The sequence below is a fragment of the Ipomoea nil genome, unplaced genomic scaffold (assembly GCF_001879475.1).
Source record: "Ipomoea nil cultivar Tokyo-kokei standard unplaced genomic scaffold, Asagao_1.1 scaffold0276, whole genome shotgun sequence".
Classification (NCBI taxonomy): Eukaryota; Viridiplantae; Streptophyta; class Magnoliopsida; order Solanales; family Convolvulaceae; genus Ipomoea; species Ipomoea nil.
Window position 1 is genome coordinate 2,900,053 of NW_017616704.1, and position 20,342 is coordinate 2,920,394.

At 40.1% G+C, this 20,342-nt stretch overlaps 1 long non-coding RNA gene across 1 annotated transcript; it reads left to right on the forward strand.

Moving 5' to 3' along the window:
• The first annotated feature begins 1,852 nt into the window (after nt 1-1,852).
• On the forward strand, nt 1,853-19,014 carry LOC109154858. The gene is made up of 3 exons (XR_002049807.1): nt 1,853-2,030; nt 6,613-6,619; nt 19,004-19,014. It is a non-coding gene; the product is annotated as an uncharacterized LOC109154858 (long non-coding RNA).
• The last annotated feature ends 1,328 nt before the right edge of the window (nt 19,015-20,342 follow it).

Here is a 20,342-nt window from a genome sequence, read left to right on the forward strand (position 1 = left end):
TGTGGAATTTGCTCGGTAGTTGGGCACCAAACTGATGCCTGCCCAACTCTTCAAGAAGAACCTATTGAACAAGTCAACATGGCTGGAGGTTTTCCTGGACAACCTCAAGGTAAGTATGATCCATTTTCTAATAAATATAATCCTGGATGGAGGGATCACCCGAACCTTAACTATGGGAACTCACAAGGGAACCAGTTTGTTCCGAATCGTTCCAACTTTCAAACGTATAGACAACAATTCCCTTCCAGCCACCAACCAGCCCAAAGCTCTAGCTTAGGTATGAATCTAGAAGATATTGTTAAATCTCTTGCTACTAACACTTTGCAGTTTCAACAAGAAACACAACTATTCCAACAAGAGACAAGGGCTAGTATTCAAGAAACAAAGGCTAGTATTCAAAACTTAGAAAGGCAAGTGGGCCAACTAGCAACTACGGTTAGTCGGTTGGAAGCACAGAGTTCTGGCAAACTACCCTCTCAAACAGTTGTTAATCCTAAAGAGAATGTAAGTGCAATTAATGTTGAAAGTATGTCGCTGGAAAAGAATGTTGATTTGAATAAGGAAATAAGTGCAGGAATCATTGCCAACAATAAAGAGAAGTCTCAAGGTAAGCTTTCATCTTTTTCTGATTATGAACCAGTACCCCCATTTCCTCAAGCTCTTTTAGAACCAATAAGAGGAAACTCAAATAATGATCTGTATGAGACCTTTCGTGAATGTGATGCTAATAAACCACTTTTAGATTCTATGGAAAAAGTATCTCGCTATGCAAATTTTCTAAAAGAGGTACGCACTATGAAAAAGAAACGAAATAATGAAAGAATTGAGGAAGTGAAAGTGCAAGAGAATGTCCCTATGGCTAGTCAAAGCAATCTTCCTGAAAAGTGCAAAGACCCAGGTATGTTTACTATTCCATGCATGATAAGTGGGGTGAAATTTGAAAATGCTATGTTAGATTTAGGAGCTTCTATTAATGTTATGCCATATCCTGTGTATGCTTCTTTAAATCTTGGACCCCTGAATACACTACAAAAAAACACAAGAATAGCGACGGACGTATTCCGTCGCTAAATAGTGAAAATCCGTCGCTAATGTATTTAGCTACGGATTAGCGACGGAATCCATCCGTCACAAAAACCCTCCTCGCTAAAAGTTAGCGAGACATTTTTTTTTTCCGTCGCTAGACTTAGCGACGGACAGTTCCGTCGCTAGCCGAAATATATCCGTCGCTAAATTCGTTTCGACGACGGATCCGAAGACGACTATTGCGAGCGAATAACGACGGAATAGTCCATCGCCATAATTAGCGACGGAATTTCCGTCGCTAAAGCAACAACAATTCCGTCGTTAAAGTGCTACTACTATGCTCCGGCGACGAGATTTGCAACGACTTAGCTACGGATTTGTCCGTCGCTAAATATAGCGACGGACATGACCGTCGCTACCGTCCGTCGTTAATATAACGACGGAAATTATCCGTCGATAATATTTTATTATTATTTGAATTGGACGTGATTTAATTACAACTTAGTGACAGAAATATCCGTCGCTAAATTTAACTACGGAATTTTTGGTTGCTATTTCGTTACCTTAATATCATATTTGTCCGTCCCTAAATTTTGAAAATTAATAAAACAATTGTACCCGGTAATTAATATAAAAAACATGCATTAAACCTATAATATAGTACTTGAATAATATAATTATAAAATATACTATATTAAAGCATTCAAAGTGAATAACAACAACAAAAGTATAGTAGTATTATGTTACATCATTAGAACCAGTACCAAATATATTAATAAATATAATCTAATCATCTCCTAAGGTTTCACCATTTGAATTAGCCGAATGTTGAGCTTGAGTACTTAGATTGGATAACATGCCATTGCGACGCAACTCATCCATCAAACTTGCAATTTGAGCTTGCATTTGAACCTGCATTTGAGTTCTTTCAGCTTGTAGTTTAGCTTCCATCTCAACTCGCATGGTATCTAACTGTTGGTTCACCATATCCTTTATTGCCTCTTGTTGAAGCTGTGAAGTAGCAGATGAACTACAGCTATTCCCGCTGATAAATGCAAATGACTTAGTCCCTAAGCCATAAATACGCTATTTTTTTTACCCCACCAACAACATCCACATACATCTGTGACATGTCTATAACTGGTGGCTCAGTTGACCCTTCCGCCTCTTGCATTGCAGCATCACACCGTGCTGGTATTTCTTCCTACAATTAAAAACATATACAAAATAAGACAAATATATAAAGGTATATAAGAATTTTATCAATTTAACAATATAAAGTTTCAAGACTAGCCAAAAACTCTTCAATGAGAAGACCATTTCTAATTCGTGTATACATCCAATGAAGATTTAAACTCATTGTATTTATCACCTATTTCAAAATATTTTTCAATGCTACATTTCATTTAAAAAAAAAAACAATCACTGAGACATTCAAATAAAGCTTATAATAAACAATCATGCATTCATGAACCTCCGGTACCCACAGGCGGTTTAGCCGGAGAAAACACAAGTGCCGGTACCCACAGGCGGTTTAGCCAGCCAATAAACAACAAATAAACAATCATGCATATTTTTATAATCCTCTGGTACCCACAGGCGATTTAGCCGGAGAAAACACAAGTGCCGGTACCCACAGACGGTTTAGCCAGCAAATAAACAACAAATGAAAAATTTGTAATTGTTCAAACCTTATCAACCGATGAAGAACTTGAAGAATCTTGAGTGTAATAATACGATTCCGAGCCAATAGTTTTGATTATGGAATCTTGTAGAATCTTGAGTGTAAGAATATTGTGTATATATGTAATCTGCCAATAATAGAACCAAGAATGACAATTATATTATAGACCCTCCCAATATAATCTATATTAACAATTATCAAGATACATCTCTCATTCCATACACGATAAGTACAAAGAGAGAAAAAATGTTAAACTACTAATCCAAACTAAAGACAAAAACTAATGATATTATTAGTTGGTGTTTTGCATATTTATTTTCATCAAAATGAAAATGTAAAATTTTTACAGTCAGTTGTCAAAACAATATGAGTAATGCCTTCCTTGAACTTGCATTGATATGATGTATAGTCAGTTATCACTTAAGAGTAATGCTTTTCTTATTAGATGCATAAGAACAAATATGCATTAGTCTGTTTCAAGTTGAAGATTGAAAACCTCCCTCAGTTGACTTTTGTAAGTATACTAACAAATGAAATATAACTAAATATATAAGACAATTTTAATACCCTTGGCCAGTTTGTTAGCCCCTAGTTGTTGGCCTTATCCTCAAGTGAAAATTAAATTACAAGCTCTATTCTAAACTTTACAAATATATTCACTTTTGATCCATTTCTTTTGAGGTACAGTAGAATCGACAATGGAACAAAAGTAATACTTAAACTTTTCTAAAACTTTCACTTTCCTGCTTATTATTAATCAATTCAGTTTATTCATTTGATTAGGTTGTTATTGCTTGTGTCAAGATTCTAGGGAATAATTCCTTCAAAACTAAATTTTAATTACTTTATTGATGAGAAATAATATATAACTTCCAATCAAATTTAATGGGAGGTTGTGACAAAGAAAACAATCAACTAAGTTCAAAATATGTGCTCAATCAGACAATCAAACCAGAAGAATGAATGAGAAAAGGAAATTAAAAGAAAGAGTTTAGCAAAACCTTTTTATTCCTTAATTAATAGGAGTTCCCTGTCCATTAATCCTTATCTTGTTACAAAAATTTTTTTAAAAAAAAATTAAAGAGAGACAAAGAAACTCAAGGTGTATATGCTTCCTTGTTAAATAGTATCAGAAACACGATACAAGTTGTATATGCTTCTGGAGTAATCCATGTACCAAAATGAGTAAAAAGCAACTAATTTATGAAGACAAATAGTGAAATGTAATGATACACGATATCCTCATCAACAATGTTTAAAGTAACAACCCCAAAACTTCCTCACTTTGTTCACCACAGTTTTTTAATTTGGCTAGAAAGAGACTTGGCAAGTTAGAGTGTCACTTTGGGGCTTAAAAATCAGAGGCAAACAACAACTCCGAATCTAGAAATGCTAAAGGGTGAGAAGCTAATATGCAGTGCAGTAGAAATTAATAAGCTATATTGTTATAGAGTATCTCAAAGATATAACTAAATTAATATCATCAAATAGAAAAGATGGCAATACAAAGATGTTAATAGAAAAGAATCAATTTCTCGGATACATACCAGATATACGGAGGAGGCAGCCTCGGTCGGTGGAGAGGCAACTAACGTCGGCCGGTGGAGAGGCAGCGGCGGTCGGCGGAGGAGATAGCACCGTCGACGGTGAGCGGTGGGCGGTGAGTGGTGGGCGGCCAGAGGAAAATCGCAGTAATGGGTAGGGTTTTTGTTAGGTAGCAATAGAAAATCGCGGTGAGATAGCAGTAGAAAATCGCGGTCTTAACTTTAATTTATCAACTCTAGCGACGGATTTCAGAGTCCGTCGCTAGAGTTAAAAATATATTGCCTCCCAATTTCGAATTCCCGCTTGTAAACTAGCGACGGATTTTAAAATCCATCGCTATAGTATTTAACCTAACAGGCTTCGTCAATATAGCTACGGATTCAAAAAGGCCGTTGCTAGATTGTTAAAAAATTTCCGATATATATAGATTTTGCGACGGATTTGAAAATCCGTCGCTAGATAGCGACGGATAATTAGATCCGTCGCTAACATGTGAACAAACACGCATCTGCCTTCAAAATGTAGCGACGGATGAATATATCCGTCGCTAATATGTCGCAATTAAATTATGGAATTTGCCCGCGAAATATTCGTCGTTAATCCGTTGCAATTTTGTCTCTATTTTTTGCGCGGAAATTTACCACTAAAATTACCTACGGATTTCATGACGGAATATTTCCGTCGCTAAGTCCGTTGCTAGTCCGTCGTTAAATGTCTATTTAACAAAAAAAATAAAATCGGTTACTACGTTGTCGCTATTCCGTCGCTATCTTAGCAACGGAATTCGACCATCGCTAAATCCGTCACTATTTATGCGTTTTTTTGTAGTGATAAATCTAGTATAGTAATTCAATTGGCTGATGGATCTACTACATATCCTAGGGGTGTGGTTGAGGATTTACTTGTTAAAGTTAATAACTTTGTTTTTCCTGCTGATTTTTATGTCCTTGATATGGAAAATAATAATCAAATTTCTCATATTTTGTTAGGAAGACCATTTTTAAAAACCGCAAAAACGAAAATTGATATTCATAGTGGCATGCTTACAATGGAGTCTCATGGTAAATTTGTGAACTTTAATATTTATGATACCATGAAATCTCCTAGTGATGATAATTTTGCAATTTTTGTTGATTCCTTGAAACTTGTTAAATTTAATGCAATTGCTTCTATTGAAAATAAAGAAGAACCAAATAATAAATCATCTTTGAGTACTAATCTGCATGAAGGGACTGTTTCTTTGAATATTCATAATCATCGAAGGTACTCAAAAAGACGATGGAAATTTAAAGAAATATCATAAGTCGAGCCAACGACGATAAACAAAGGCGCTGCTTGGGAGGCAACCTAAGGTGTGTTTGTTCCATTTTTTTTTTCTTTTATTCCATATTCTCATTCAATAACCCTTTTTCTGTGCTTTTTTATTCAACATTGAGGACACTGTTGATAATAAGTGTGGGGGGAGGGAATTTAGTTTTATTATTTGTTTGCTTATGTCAAAATTTTCAAAAATTTTCAAAAAATATTTTACTAGTATTTTATGCAAAATAAGTATTATTTTGAAAAAAAAAAATTCCTTTCCTGAAATTTATAATGTGATTGAATAAATAGTTTGGCAAATTGTGATTAGTTTGTTAGCATCTCTTGTTTGATATGTAGTGGCTATATTAAGTAAGCAATAAACCTGTGAGTGTTTTGAGCTATTGACTGACACTTCGGTCTTATTTTCTTTCTATTGTGTGATTTCTTTCATAATTTTGTTTCTCTAGAACTTGTCTTGATTCTCTTTTAAAGCTAATTAGACCATGCATGATTCAAATGTGATTAAGGCCATTATTTGACTTTGAGCCTCACTAGCCAAATAACCGGTTTGTCTTATGATTTATCATTCCTTTGTTAACCACTTTGAGCTTTATGGCCATTCCTTTCTTTATTTTGAACCACATTACAAGTCTTTTATATCTAAAATAATGCCTTCACCCAGCTGAATAACTAGTGGAGCAAATTTTGGATTATTTTTGTAATCTACGTGAGGTTGGGAAGGATAAGTGTGGGGGAGATCACTTATTCTTATTAATATGATTGAGAGTGAGGTGAGTTGTATCTTCGTTACCAATATGTCATTGGTCTTCTATGAAAAAGGAAAGAGGAAGCAGTTCACGATTTAAAAAAAAAAAAAAAACATGAAAAATTGAAAAAAAAAAATGAAATAGAAAAATGGAGAATATATGTTTGAAAAGGAAAAATGTTGCTGAAAATGAGAAAGAATCCACAATTAGTTTTGAGTTTGAAGTTACCGCTAAATAAATGAAGCAAGGAGAATTTCTGGTAACATTGCGGAAATCTTTATTTTTGAGGATGATAGTTGAAGTGTCAATGAGAAATGCTTTGAATGAAAAAAAAATTGATGGTGTTGGATTAATTGTATTTATTTTGCTCCTCTAGTTTGAAGGTTTTATTTAAACTACTTTCCGAAAATATTCCCTACCTTAACCTTAGCCCCATTACAACCTATGAAAAGTCCTTATGATTTGTGTCATGCATGACTCTTGTAGTGGTGATTGAGAAGATATGCAAGCCTATGGTAGAACAATTTTATAGGAATGAACTTGAGTGAAATTTATACCTATCAAACACTTGAGTGATGAGTGATATTCTTGTGAGGGCTTACTTATTTAGTTCTCTCAATTTTCAGATAGGGGTGCTACCTTATTGATTGCAGGGTGCTTCAGATTGTTGTTCATGATATGTTATGAGTTTTGGGAATTTTATTTCAATTTACTTCGTAAATAATATTTTTGCTTTGGGACAAGCAAACGTTTTAGTGTGGGGGAGTTTGATAGGCACATTTTACACTCATATTTTAGCTACATATTTTTAATAATTTTGCATTAGTTATTTAATATTATCTTATAATTAGTTCTTTTTATATATAATATATAATATATAATATATAATATATAATTTATATAATTTATAATACCTATTACGTACTACTACTATATATATGCATTTTATATATATATATATCTATATATTATATATTATTTAAATAAATTAAGTGGCCCACTTCTTAGTAAAAAAACAAAACAAATATAAGGATTATAATTATGTTGTCCTTTTTTGTCTTCAATTCGTGTGGATCATGCAGGAAAGTAGAGGAAATGCGATTCCATCGCCGAGAGTCATGCAAAAGACATTTTCATGCAGCGATAAAAAATAAGAATTGGATGGTTGAGGTTCATTGAGCCTATTTTTAGAATGCTATAAATAGTAGGAGTTTCCTATTGTAAAATGTTCATTCTTCCCCTCTCAATTATTCTTTAAAGTTGTTACCAATGTCCATTCGTGGCTAATTTCTTCTAGCTTGGCTTAGTGAATTGATGCCCCGGAATTGATTATGCTGTAAGATTATTTATTTATTTTTATTATATATGTTTCTATGCATTTGAGTATTAAATATTCTGCTAAAATTATTTGAATAGTTGTATCATTTAATTGCTAGGGAGGCCTAGTAGTTATTTATTTGATATAATTATTTGCTATATTAGATAATATTGTGCTACAAATTATTCTAATATTCAGTAGCAACTGAGGTTAATTATTGACGGCTTAGTGATAATTGGTCTCGGGTAGAATATTTTCCTAAATGAAATGCAACCGCTTGTGCTTGTGTTATTTAGTTTGTCGGTTTTCCTAGTTCCTATTGCTGTTATTAAATTAAATCTATAGCGCTTGTCTTAGATTATTTAGTAGTTAGGGGTAATTAAACCGCTTGTGCTTTATTTACCTACAACTAAGGGAAAACAGGAACGAAATAATTTCACGACAAATATTCAATTGCATATTAATTACTTTATTAATCAATGATCAGTGTTGAATTCCGGTGGTGGATCTTTACTAACCAAGGTTTCTTATTATAAGTGTTTTCGATATATTATTTTCATTGCTTTATTCGTTCAATTAAATTTCCTATTTATTTAAATTCTCTTTTATTTTATCTTTATTCTCGATATATTCCAAACCCCCTACCTTTAATTTGAGCACAAAAGTTAAACTAGTTACTCCTCGTGGGATCGATCCTTACTCCCGCTACTACGTTTGTAAGGTTTTAATTTGGGAGCCTACGAAAGCTCATCAGATTATGAATTTTATGAAAATTCATAATCTCATAACAGAAAATTCATAATCGCATAACAGAAAATTCATAATCTCACAACTGAAAATTCATAATCTCATAACAGAAAATTCATAATCTTATAATAGAAAATTCACAATCTCATGGTTCCAAAGTGAATGTGTAGGCATGGTTCCAAAGTGAATGTGCAGGCATGGATTCATAATTTATGAATGTCCGTGATTTCGGACGGGAATATGTAGGCATGGTTCCAAAGTGAATGTGCAGGCATAAATTCATAATTTATGAATGTCCGAAATTATGAATGTAATGAAAATTCATAATCTCATAACAGAAAATTCATAATCGCATAACAGAAAATTCATAATCTCATAACTGAAAATTCATAATCTCATAACAGAAAATTCATAATCTTATAACAGAAAATTCATAATCTCATGGTTCCAAAGTGAATGTGTAGGCATGGTTCCAAAGTGAATGTGCAGGCATGGATTCATAATTTATGAATGTCCGTGATTTCGGATGGGAATGTGTAGGCATGGTTCCAAAGTGAATGTGCAGGCATGAATTCATAATTTATGAATGTTCGAAATCTTTGTTCACCTCAAATTAAAGTGAAACCGCAAAATGTGAAAATAAAGAAGAAAAGTCACACAATTAATTAAGAAAAAAAAAGATAACGGTGTACTAACACCGTTGGAACCGTGTTCACCATGAATGGTGAACACGGTTCCATGGCATAACGTCTGGATATGTGTATGCTCATCATGGATGGTATACTAGACTGTGGGCCGCCTGCTGCCTCATGCTGGCACCACACACTATACCCCTTTTTTTTTTGGGGTGGCACGCTGGTTACGTACTTTGTTCCGTAGAACCAGGTGTAGACGCGCGTGTGCGATATTAAAATTACAATGCAAATAATCTTTAAAGACGATGTATGTAACGCGGGAATTCTAAGGGGTACCTTAGAGGATTATTCGTGTTGCTCCTCGTGGCTCGGGTCATTGGAAAAAATGCTTCAGGTGGTGCGGGTTCCATAGCCGGTCTATTAGATAACCTTGAATGGTTTCCAGTTTGTATGTGCCATCCCGCACGAGGGCAGCTATCTTGTAGGGTCCCTCCCAATTCTTGGCCAGCTTACGTCCTTGCAAAGGTTTGCTGGCTTCTCTACGTCGGAGCACCAGGTTCCCTGTTTGGAAATGTCTTAGGCGCGCGCGGATATCGTGGTCTCGCTTGACGGCCCGTTGGTATTCTGCCATGTGCTTGCGCACATATTCCCTCCTTTCTTCTAGTAAGTTTAATTCCACCCTCATATCGTTGTCGTTCTGGTCGTGCTCATACTGTAACATTCTGCTGGACTGTATATGTCCTTCTATGGGTAACCGTGCCTCGCACCCGTACGTGAGGGCGAATGGTGTTTCCCCGGTTGCCCTTCGCGGTGTCGTCCGATAAGCCCACAATATTGACGGGAGCTCTTCGTGCCAGGCCACCCCCGTTGCTTCGAACTTTTTTTTTCAGACCGTCCAGAATGGTCCTGTTCGTGTTTTCTACCTGCCCATTCGCCTGTGAGTAAGCCACAGCCACCTTGGTATGTTCGACCCCGAAATATGCGCAGAATTGTCCGAAACTCGCACTATCGAATTCTTTTCCGTTATCCGATACAATCTGCAATGGTAATCCAAACCTCGTGAATATGTTTTTCTAGACGAACTTGCGGCATTGGTGTTCGGTGATCGATGCCAAGGCTTCTGCCTCCACCCACTTGGTGAAATAGTCCACTGCAACGATTACGAATTTTAGGTCGCCGACGCCTTTTTGGAATGGGCCCAGTATGTCGATGCCCCACCTTGCGAACGGGATGGCCAAAGTGACCAGGGTATAATATGACGCAGGACGGCCAGGCAAGATCGCGAAATGTTGGCAGGTCCCATACCGTTTTACGTACTCCAAACAATCTGTCCTGACTCGCGGCCAGTAATATCCTTGCAAAATCACTTTTCGTGTAAGCGTGTTAGCGCCCTGGTGCATTGCGCACATGCCCTCATGGAGTTCTGACATTACTCGTTCGGATTCTGCCTTCGTGAGGCATCGCAGCAGTGGTCCTCCGAAAGATTGCTTGGAAAGTTTTCCCCCGTGGATCTGGTATGTGGGGGCCATTAATGTCACCTTTCGCGCCCGCGTGGGGTTCCCAGGAGTGACACCTTCGGTTTTATACGAGATCATTTCGCGCATCCAGTCATCCTGGGTGGGTGAAACGGTGAGGATCTCGTCTCTCTCTATACTTGGACTATCTATGTCCGTGATTTGGGCAATCCGCGATATGTTTTCGAGGTACTCCTCAACCCCTTGTGTTAGGCGCGACAGTAGGTCGGCTTCCCCATTTTCCGCCCTCGGGATTTGCTGCAACTCCCATCGTTCCAACCCTGCGAGTAATTGCTTCACTACTTCTTTATATTGCCGCATCCTGTTCTCTTTGGTCTCGAATACACCGTTCACCTGCCCCACCACCAGGCGGGAGTCCAATCTGATCTTAAGGCGTTGAACCGGGAGGGTCTGGGCTAACCATAGCCCTCCGATTAAAGCCTCGTACCCTGCTTCGTTGTTAGATAGCTGGAAGTTGAAACGGAATTCTCGGTATGCTTTGAACCCCTCAGGGGATATTAGGACCATGCCGCCCCCGCAACCCTTCCGGCTAGAAGCCCCATCCGTATACATTTCCCATTCGGGTTCGGGGGTGGTTTGGCCCTCTACTCTGTCTTCCTGGGCCGTGCACTCCACTATAAAGTCGGCCAGCGCTTGCCCCTTTATGGCCACTCGAGGCCTGTACTTGATGTTGTACTGGGTCAGCTCAATAGCCCATTTCATCATTCTTCCTGAGGAGATCGGGTTTCTCATCACCGACCCCAGCGGCTGGTCCGTCAGTACTACTACGGGATGGGCTTGGAAGTAGAACACTAGTTTCCGGGTCATGCGTATCAGTGCATATATGGTTTTCTCTAGGGGGGTGTACCGCAATTCCGCATCATGCAAGGCCCAGCTTACGTAATAGACGGGTTTTTGGACTCCGTTGTCTTCCCGCAGGAGTACCGAGCTGACGGCTGTCGGGGCTACCCCGAGGTAGACGTACAGGACATCCCCACGTTCCGGCTTCGACAGGACAGGTGCGGAGGCTAGGTAAGACTTAAAATGATTGAATGCCTCCTGACAGTCGTCATTCTGCGCGAATCCGTCCCTCCTTTTCATGACTTGGAAGAAAGGCAGCGACCTCTCCGCTAGTTGGACATGAAGCGACTCAAAGCCGCCAATTTTCCGTTCAGGCGTTGAATGTCTTTTATGGACCTGGGTGGTCGCATGTCGAGGATGCTTTTTGCCTTTTCCAGATTGACTTCTATTCCCCTGTGCGTCACCATAAAACCCAGGAACTTTCCCCCTTTCACGGCAAACGCACATTTTTTGGGGTTGAGGCGGAGATGATGTTGCTCCATGACCTCCAAACATCGCACCAGGTACTGTGGATGGGACTCGGCCTTCTTGCTCTTAACAAGCATGTCGTCGACGTAGGCTTCCATGATGTCTCCTAACAGGCCCTTGAAGACCTCTGCCACCATTCGTGTGAACGTGGCTCCCGAGTTTTTTAGACCAAAGGCCATTACCTTGTAACAATAGACCCCGTCCGGGGTGACAAATGCGGTTTTTTCATCGTCTTCTTCCGCCATGAAGATCTGGTGATACCCCTTGAATGCATCCATGAAGCTCAGCAGTTCGCAACCGGCCGTTTTGTCCACTAATTGGTCTGTACGAGGTAGCTGGAAGGGATCCTGGGGGCAGGCCTTGTTCATGTCCGTGTAATCGATGCACATCCGCCAAGTTGGTGGTTTCGGTGCCAGCACTACGTTGGATAACCACTCCGGATACATGGCTTCTCGGATGTGCCCTAAAGCTAACAGCGTGTCCACTTCCTTTTTCACGAACGCTCTCCGTTCAGCGGATAGGTAGCGGCGCTTCTGCTTGACGGGCCGATGCCTGGGGTCCACTGCCAGGCTGTGCGTGATCACTGGCCGATCTACGCCTGGCATATCCTCCAGTCCCCATGCGAATACGCCCGCGTATCGCTTGAGGACTTGGACGATCTCCTCTCGCAGCCACTCTCGAGCCCCCTTCCTATCTTCACTGTTCTGCTGGGTTGAGATGGGTCTAGCTGTATTTCTTCTAATTCTACTGCTGGCCCGGGCCCCTTTTCTGATTCTGCTCCTCCCCCCTTTTTGACTGTGTGTACAGGGAGTCGATCGATTTTTCGACAAGCCTTCTCGTAACACTCTCGCGCAGACTGCTGATCGCCGCGCACTATCCCCACCCCACGGGGGGTGTGAAACTTCCGGCACAAATGTTCCATGGACAAGATCCCTCCTATCTCAACCAACCCCGGCCTGCCCAATATGATGTTGTGGGCGCAGGTTATCCTGACCACCACAAAGTCCATTTCCGCCTTTAGCGTGCGTGGTGGGTCGCCAACTTCCACGGGTAGTCGAATCATACCTTCTGTCTCAACTGTATCCCCGGTGAATCCGGCTAACGGGACTTTGATCGGTCTAAGCTGGTCTTGGGCGATACCTAGATTGACGAAGACATCGTAGTACATGACGTTTACGCTACTCCATGTGTCGAGTAGCACCCGCCTGACCACGGTGCCGTTGATCTCCATTGCGATAATCATGGCTTCCTTGGACGAAGTCCCCCCGCGTGGGAGGTTGCTATCATTGTTTCTTCATCGCGAGTGCACTCTTGACGGACCCCACGTAATCCTCCTCCTTTTCTCCTGTCGACCATTCTCTGAATATTACGTTTATTACAGGGCGTTTACCCCTGTCGCTAGTGCCCCCTCCTGGCCTTTCTTTCGGGGGTTAGGATTCTCACTGACCTCGATTGTCTCCCTCTTCCACACGTTCCCGTAATACATCCTGTTCCAGTCGATAAAATTGCCTAAGTGGCATGACTGGATGAGGGTTTCTATCTCCTTCCTCCAGGCCTGACACTCGTTAGTACTGTGTCCAGGCCTGCGGTGGAATCGACAGTACCGCCCTCGGCTGTCGGCGGGAGCGCCCTGGGTGCGTGGCTCGAGGGCCTTAACCATTTGACACTCCTCGGCGTAAGCTAACACCTCGCTGGGTCGGGCGTTGATAGGGGTGAGGGGCGCCATAGGGAGACTTCTCATGGGTGGGCGGGGCGCCCTATGAGTCGCCGCCACGCCTCCGACATCTTCCTTTCCTCTTCCCCCGATAAGCCTTTCTACTGCGGGGTTCGCCCCCTTCTTCCCCGACCTAGCAAGTTCCTCGGTCGGTCGAGGCCTCTTGGAGGGAGCTTCTTCCTCGTACCCTTTCAATTGATTGGCTTCCTCAGCTTCGGCATACCTATCGGCCTTCACCATCAGTGCTGCGTAGGTATCAGGGGTTTTGCGTCGCAGGCTTTTGTATAGATCCCCTGCCCTTACAGCGTCGACAAACATGACCACACCATATTTTTCGTCAATGTCTTCTACGTTCGCTTCCTTCGCCCGCCAACGGACCAGAAAGTCAGTTAAAGACTCTCTGACTCCTTGCTTCACCGTAGTGAGGTGAGTGAAATGCTTTCGGATCTTTCTCCCCCTCATAAAAGGCATAATGAATTTCACTGCCAGGTCATGGAAAGAGTCCACGGTCCCTCTCTTGAGGCTCGTGAACCAGCGTTGTGCCTGGTCGACGAGAGTGGAGAAGAAGGCTCTGCACATCATGGCCTCCGAAGACCCCATTAGCATCATGGTGGCCTGATAAGTCATTATGTGCTCTTGTGGGGATCCCTGGCCGTCGAAACGTGTGATGCTGGGCGGCTTGAGGGTGGAGGGGATGGGCTCCCTCATGATTCTCTTGGTGAAGGGTGGGGTGACTTCGATCTTTGGGACGGGTAATCCGCCCCCTTCCTTCCACTTGAGCAGCTCGGCTATCTTAGCCTCCACACCTTTCGTCCACCCCCCAGCTATAGGGCGGACCGGGTATCCACCCTGGGGTCCGCCGCGGCCTGGTGGGCGCTTTCTCCCTCCGACTCGTCATCGCAGGCGCGCCTGTCCGCATCGCCTACCCGGCCCCACTCCGAGCCTCGGTCCTGGGGTGCGATCCTCCTGTTGCCCACGCTGGCGTCGGCAACGGGCTTCTCGCGTTGCCCCGGGCCGTGATGAGGGAAGCGGGCCTCGGGGGCCGCGGGCCTTGCATTGTTGGCCCCGCGATCAAAGCGGGCGGCTTTCTACGTGGGCAGAGTCGAGTGGGCCCACCGGACGCCAATAGGAATGCCTCGTCCTCCGTTGTGGGGGCGGGATCTGTTGTCCCACGTCGGAGATTGGCGCCCTCAGGAATCGGCTTTGTGATCCCATGATCGTCTTCGAGAATCAGGCGTATAACACAGTATGGCAAGGTAACGGGTCTGAGAACACGGCTCTTCGTCGCGAACCCCACAGACGGTGCCAATGATGGTTTTATTGTAAACGGGTGCACCTTAAACCAAACAAGTGAATACAGATGATAGAAGTGACTATACTATGCTAGGAACACAAGGCCCAGATTCCCTGACCCACTATCAGGCCCAACGATAAGCCCAACTTGACGACCAGCGATTGACGCTATCCAAGATCGATCCCGCGACCGCTTGCTGCTCGCTCGGTGATCCTTACCACCTCCTCTACCCCTCACACCGTATCCCTTTGGATTACGACCCCCCTCCTTTTATACTGGAGGAGGGACCCTCCGATCTGACCACGTGGATGGCAACGACACCGCTCTCTAGGGCCATACGCGTGCCGCCTTCTACCGCGCATCCCACGTCCCCCTCGCACACACTCAACGTCGTACGTGCACCCTCGTCCACGCAACCAACGCTTCCCCAACCCACATTTCTCTCCTGAATGATACCCCCGCACGCTCGCCCGTGCGCTGGCCGCCGCCTCCCACGTACCACGCACGCACACGAGTCGCCTCCATCCCGCATGCATGCGACCGTGTAGCACGCGAGCCGCCGCCACCCTCCATGTATGCGGCCGTGTAGCACGCGAGCCGCCGCCACCTTGCATGCATGCGACCACATGGCCCGCGGACTGCCGCCACCTTGCATGCACCCCTACCCTGTTGTTACACACACCCACGGGCCTGTTTACTGGCTCCTCCGTCTTGGGCTTGCATCCCTCATGCCTACGAACACAGGCCCATCTCATTATATTCCATCAATTATTAAATTACAAAATCATATATATGAATGAATAAAGCTCATATCACATTTTTATATATAAAATTTAATAACATTAATAGTTTTTATAACATTGTATAATTTAATATTTTAAATTTTTAGTATGTATATCACATAAGTGTCATACTAATAATTATAATATTTGAACATACTTTGAATAAATTTTTAATTTTTTGTATATATTCAATTATTTTTATCTTAAGTAATATCCAAATATTTATAAAATAAGCTTTGTTGTTAAAAATGTTATTTTGTAGATCATTTAAATATCACATAACAATCATTGATGTTTTCATATATAATAAACTTTAATTTCTTAAACAACATCCAATTTCATTAAATGGTTGCAAAGGAGCATGAGTATTCATACTTTTCTAATTTTGAAATTTCATGTTGAAATTTTGAAATATCATTTATATTTTCTCATGAGAAAATAAAAAATCTTTTATTTATTGTATATAATTTGATTTTCTAATTTATTGTATATAGTTTGAATTTAATTGAATAAATGTCAATTTTTTCAAATCTCATGCGATATCTTTTTTTTTTTAGTATTACCCACTATATTACAATGTACTATTTGTTCATAACTATCTGATGTGGTATCTAATGACACAATGCTTTATAATATATGTTAATAGTAAGTGATAATGTTCAATATAAAAACCAATTTAGTATTGTTAAAGAAAAATACATTTCAAAATAAATTTTCATCATTAATGTTTGATTTTATCATTTTTTTAAAAGAATTAATACCGAATATAGTCATCGACTATATCGGTTTTACTCAATTTAGTCCTAAATGACTTTTTTTGCTCAATTTAGTCATCGACTTTGATGATTTTACACAATTTAGTCCTTTGTTAAAACTTCTGTTAGTTGACTGTTAGAAATAGGATCCTAATGGTAATTTCTCATCCTTCATCCCATTTAAGATGGTTCCTTCTTCTTCCCATTATTAAGATTCACGCATAAATGCAAATCTTCGAGGACTATATTATGTATTAACTCTTTTTAAAAATATTATCAACAATAAAGTTACTTAAATTTTATGACGTGCATCGCACGGGGGGCAAATATATTGTTCCCACTTAGTTCTTCTTGCTCATCTTGAAATAAACACCCATATTTACAACATATTTCCCGTGCATCGCACGGGGACAAATACTAGTTTAAATTAAATCTAAAAACCAATACTCAAATGATTGAGCACAACAAATGATGGAAAACACCAAAATAAATGAGGATATTTCAAACATATTTCTCATCAATTTAACCAAATTATATGACCACGTGAAAATTATTACAGAAACATGATTCATAGTAAATTTTCAGTCACATGAACAATTGATCGACGAAGTAAGACCTTTTACTTGTTCTAAAACTAAAAAAACAAAAAAATAAAAAACAAAAAAAAAAAAAATAAAAAAAATCCATCTGTACCACATATTCAAGAGAAAATAAAATATAAAAACCATACATTTGTATAGAGATATAATTGGGTAATAAAGATTGAGCTACCCAAAATACAATCCAAATTGTACGTTATGCTTGTTGTGTTTTCTTCTTTTCGTTGCGCTTAGAAGTTACAGGCTTCCCGAAAAAGCGACAGAGACCGCAACCGGAAAGCTTGGGAGAAGGAGGATCAAATGACGGCGGCGAAACATCCGCGGTGGTCGATTTGCTACGCTGAACGGCGGGAGGTTCTACCTCGGTTATTTCTCCTGTATATTCTCTGGTTGCAATTTTGTTAAGCTCCCCTGAGTAGAACATGTTGGACCAGACCACCCCTGACGAGCCTTGACTTCTAAACGAAACGTCTGATCTTCGCAGAGCTGCCTCCATTGTTGTTATCCACTCTTTCATTCCCTTGAATTGGCCCCCTTTCACCATCTTTTATATGATGTCGGAAGTTTTTCAGGATCCTCCTAAGGTGGCCCTATGCGGATATCTTTCCATATCAGGATTATTCTCATTTATTATTATTGCATATCTGCTAGCTAATTACCTTATTATTATTAATTAATTAATTAATTAATTTTCTATACTTTTATTTAATATTAACATTAATTTAAAAAATATTTTCTATAATACAATGTATTTCTAAAATAAAATTCTTACAACTCTTAAATTGTTTAGGAATGATTGAAATAATTTTAGACAATATTTTTTATTTTACTTTGGAAAAACATGTATATACTTTTAAGAAAATTCTTCACAAATAAAACTCGTAATCTTCAGATCTGGGGCAAATTTTACTTTTAATTATCAACTATTATGACATTGCCACATTCAATCATATTTGTTTTAATTTTGTCTTATTCCATCCTTAACTTTTATTTGTTTGCCACAATTAGTTCTTCATTTAAATTTTTTTCGTTTTACCGTTTAATAAAGATGATTAACATGTAATTTTATCATTAAGCCTCTTGCCTCAAAACATAATTTATCTACATTTCTTGTAAAAATTTTTAATTGAATGATGAAAGTACATGCTAGTCATATTTATTAAATGATAGTATTGGTTTTATAACCTTTGGTGGCTGATAATCGTAGAATACGTAGGATGGAAAGAAGATTTAGAAAAGGTGAAGCTTCCCCGAGATGTCGTTCCCTAAGGATGGCTAATGGGAATTGAACAATGTGCGGCTTAGCACAAGTGCGTAAGAGCCGTAGAAAGCTCGGTCTCAAACTTAAATAAAGACCATTATCAAAGCAACAAGAATTCTAAAGAAGCAAGTAAGTAAATCGATAGGACTAGGACAAGGTGTTCATTGGTTGGATGCAATAGAATAACCCTAAGTATAGGAAGTAGTATAATGCATTGATCATGATTCTTGGAAGGTGTTTCCATTGCCAAGCCACTCTCATGGTCTATTTGACCTATCCAGTAGTAAAGTCCTACTCTCATAGCAACCTTACTACTTGAGACATTTCATCGAACACTTAGAGTCCACATCTTCTTCCGAGCTCTACCTCTTGATGCAAAGTGGGAATTTCAAGTGGATTAGGCAATAGCGTAGTTCCAATCTCTTAGCAACTACACACCTCCAAGACCTATTGCGTGATATGACCATCACCATACAATAGTCTATACAAAGTCCACTTCTAACAAGAATCAAATCAAATACATCAAATCACTTCCTAATTGCAATCAAAACATACTAGCATCCTAAACAAGTAAACCTAATCCTAATTACCTAAGAATTAGCTAGACATTGTCACAATTGAATAGCTAAGATGAAGAATCAATAGAAGCATTTGAAAGGAAAGTAAATTGCAATTGAAATGAACACTTAGCTTTCATTATGAAAATAGGAAGATCAAATATGAAATTGAAGATTAAAAAGCAATTAAAAGTTGAATTCTTCCTCTAGATCTTCAATAATGTTGATGGATTACAATGTAGAAGTGTTTTGGAGAGTTCCTATGGAAGATGACCTAGAGAGAGAAGTCAAGGGATCAAAAGATAAGTCAAAACAACTTCTCCAAGCAATTTATAGTCGAAGTCCGCACCAAAATAACCGCTCTGGATTTGCTACTGGGCTCATGGTCATAGTCAAGTTCACGCCGTGAACTCAACCGTGACATTGCCCAATAGCTTACAGAGCACATGTGTCCACGGTGATGTTGTGAAGGTCGTCATGACCCCCCAAACCAACTCTCAGGTTCCAGGGTTCACGTTGATGGTCACCATCAGCATGACACCTAGAACCTACAAGCTGGTAAGTGTGGTCACGGTGGAGTTCATGATGTGAACTCCATCGTCACCACCTCTCGGAAGCACTTTTGGACACCGTTTTCGCTCCCTTACTCCGTGCCATTCTCTCGAGCTTCTATTTTGAACCTTTTAGCATTGATATCTTTTGAAATTGTTCTCTTTTCAAGCTTGTGCAAGCCTAAGCCTAATCTATCCTTCCTACCATCAAAACCACACCAAAAAGCCACTATTTATACCATTACCCAAAGATTTAACAAAAAATAAGAATGTGTAGAGCACAATTGTAAGTCTATTTGTGGCTTATCAATGGTTGACGGTTGGGCAACACAACCGATTGGAAGAAGATGAAAGTAATAAGAAAAGTTCAAACATGAGAGTGAATGTCGAAAACAATTTATTGCATTGAACTCATTGAAAAATCAGAACTCTTTACTCACACTTTTTCAGGGTATTTAACAAGAGGCAATAGAACAAATAAGGAAAGAAATATCCCTAAAAAATGGTACAAATCTCCGGTCAATCACACACCGGATTAGGCTCAAACAAAGTTCTTAAAATAATATATCACTTTCCTAATTTAGACAAAGGAAAGTACTTCACTAAGGCAAGAAATCTCCATAAATCATGACCATTAATGCCCTCGACCCCCCCCCCCCCCCCCCTTTATTATCTATGGGAGCTTATTTGGGGAACTTACTTCACTACTTTGCCCAGGGATCCGGTGTCGGGCAATCTATTTGAGGTTGCCTGAGCAACCACTCTACGGCTGACCACCCAAGTCCCAGTATCCCATCTATCATCCAGTCCCCCACTTTCTTGCATGCAGCTCACAAAGTTTACGATGCAAGAAAGTAGCAGAAAAACATTGTTCCACCACTTTCTTACCCTTTACTACCCACCTCCCTTATTGTGTTCCATTTCCTCCAACCTTCGCTCCGAGCACCTTACATACAAATCGA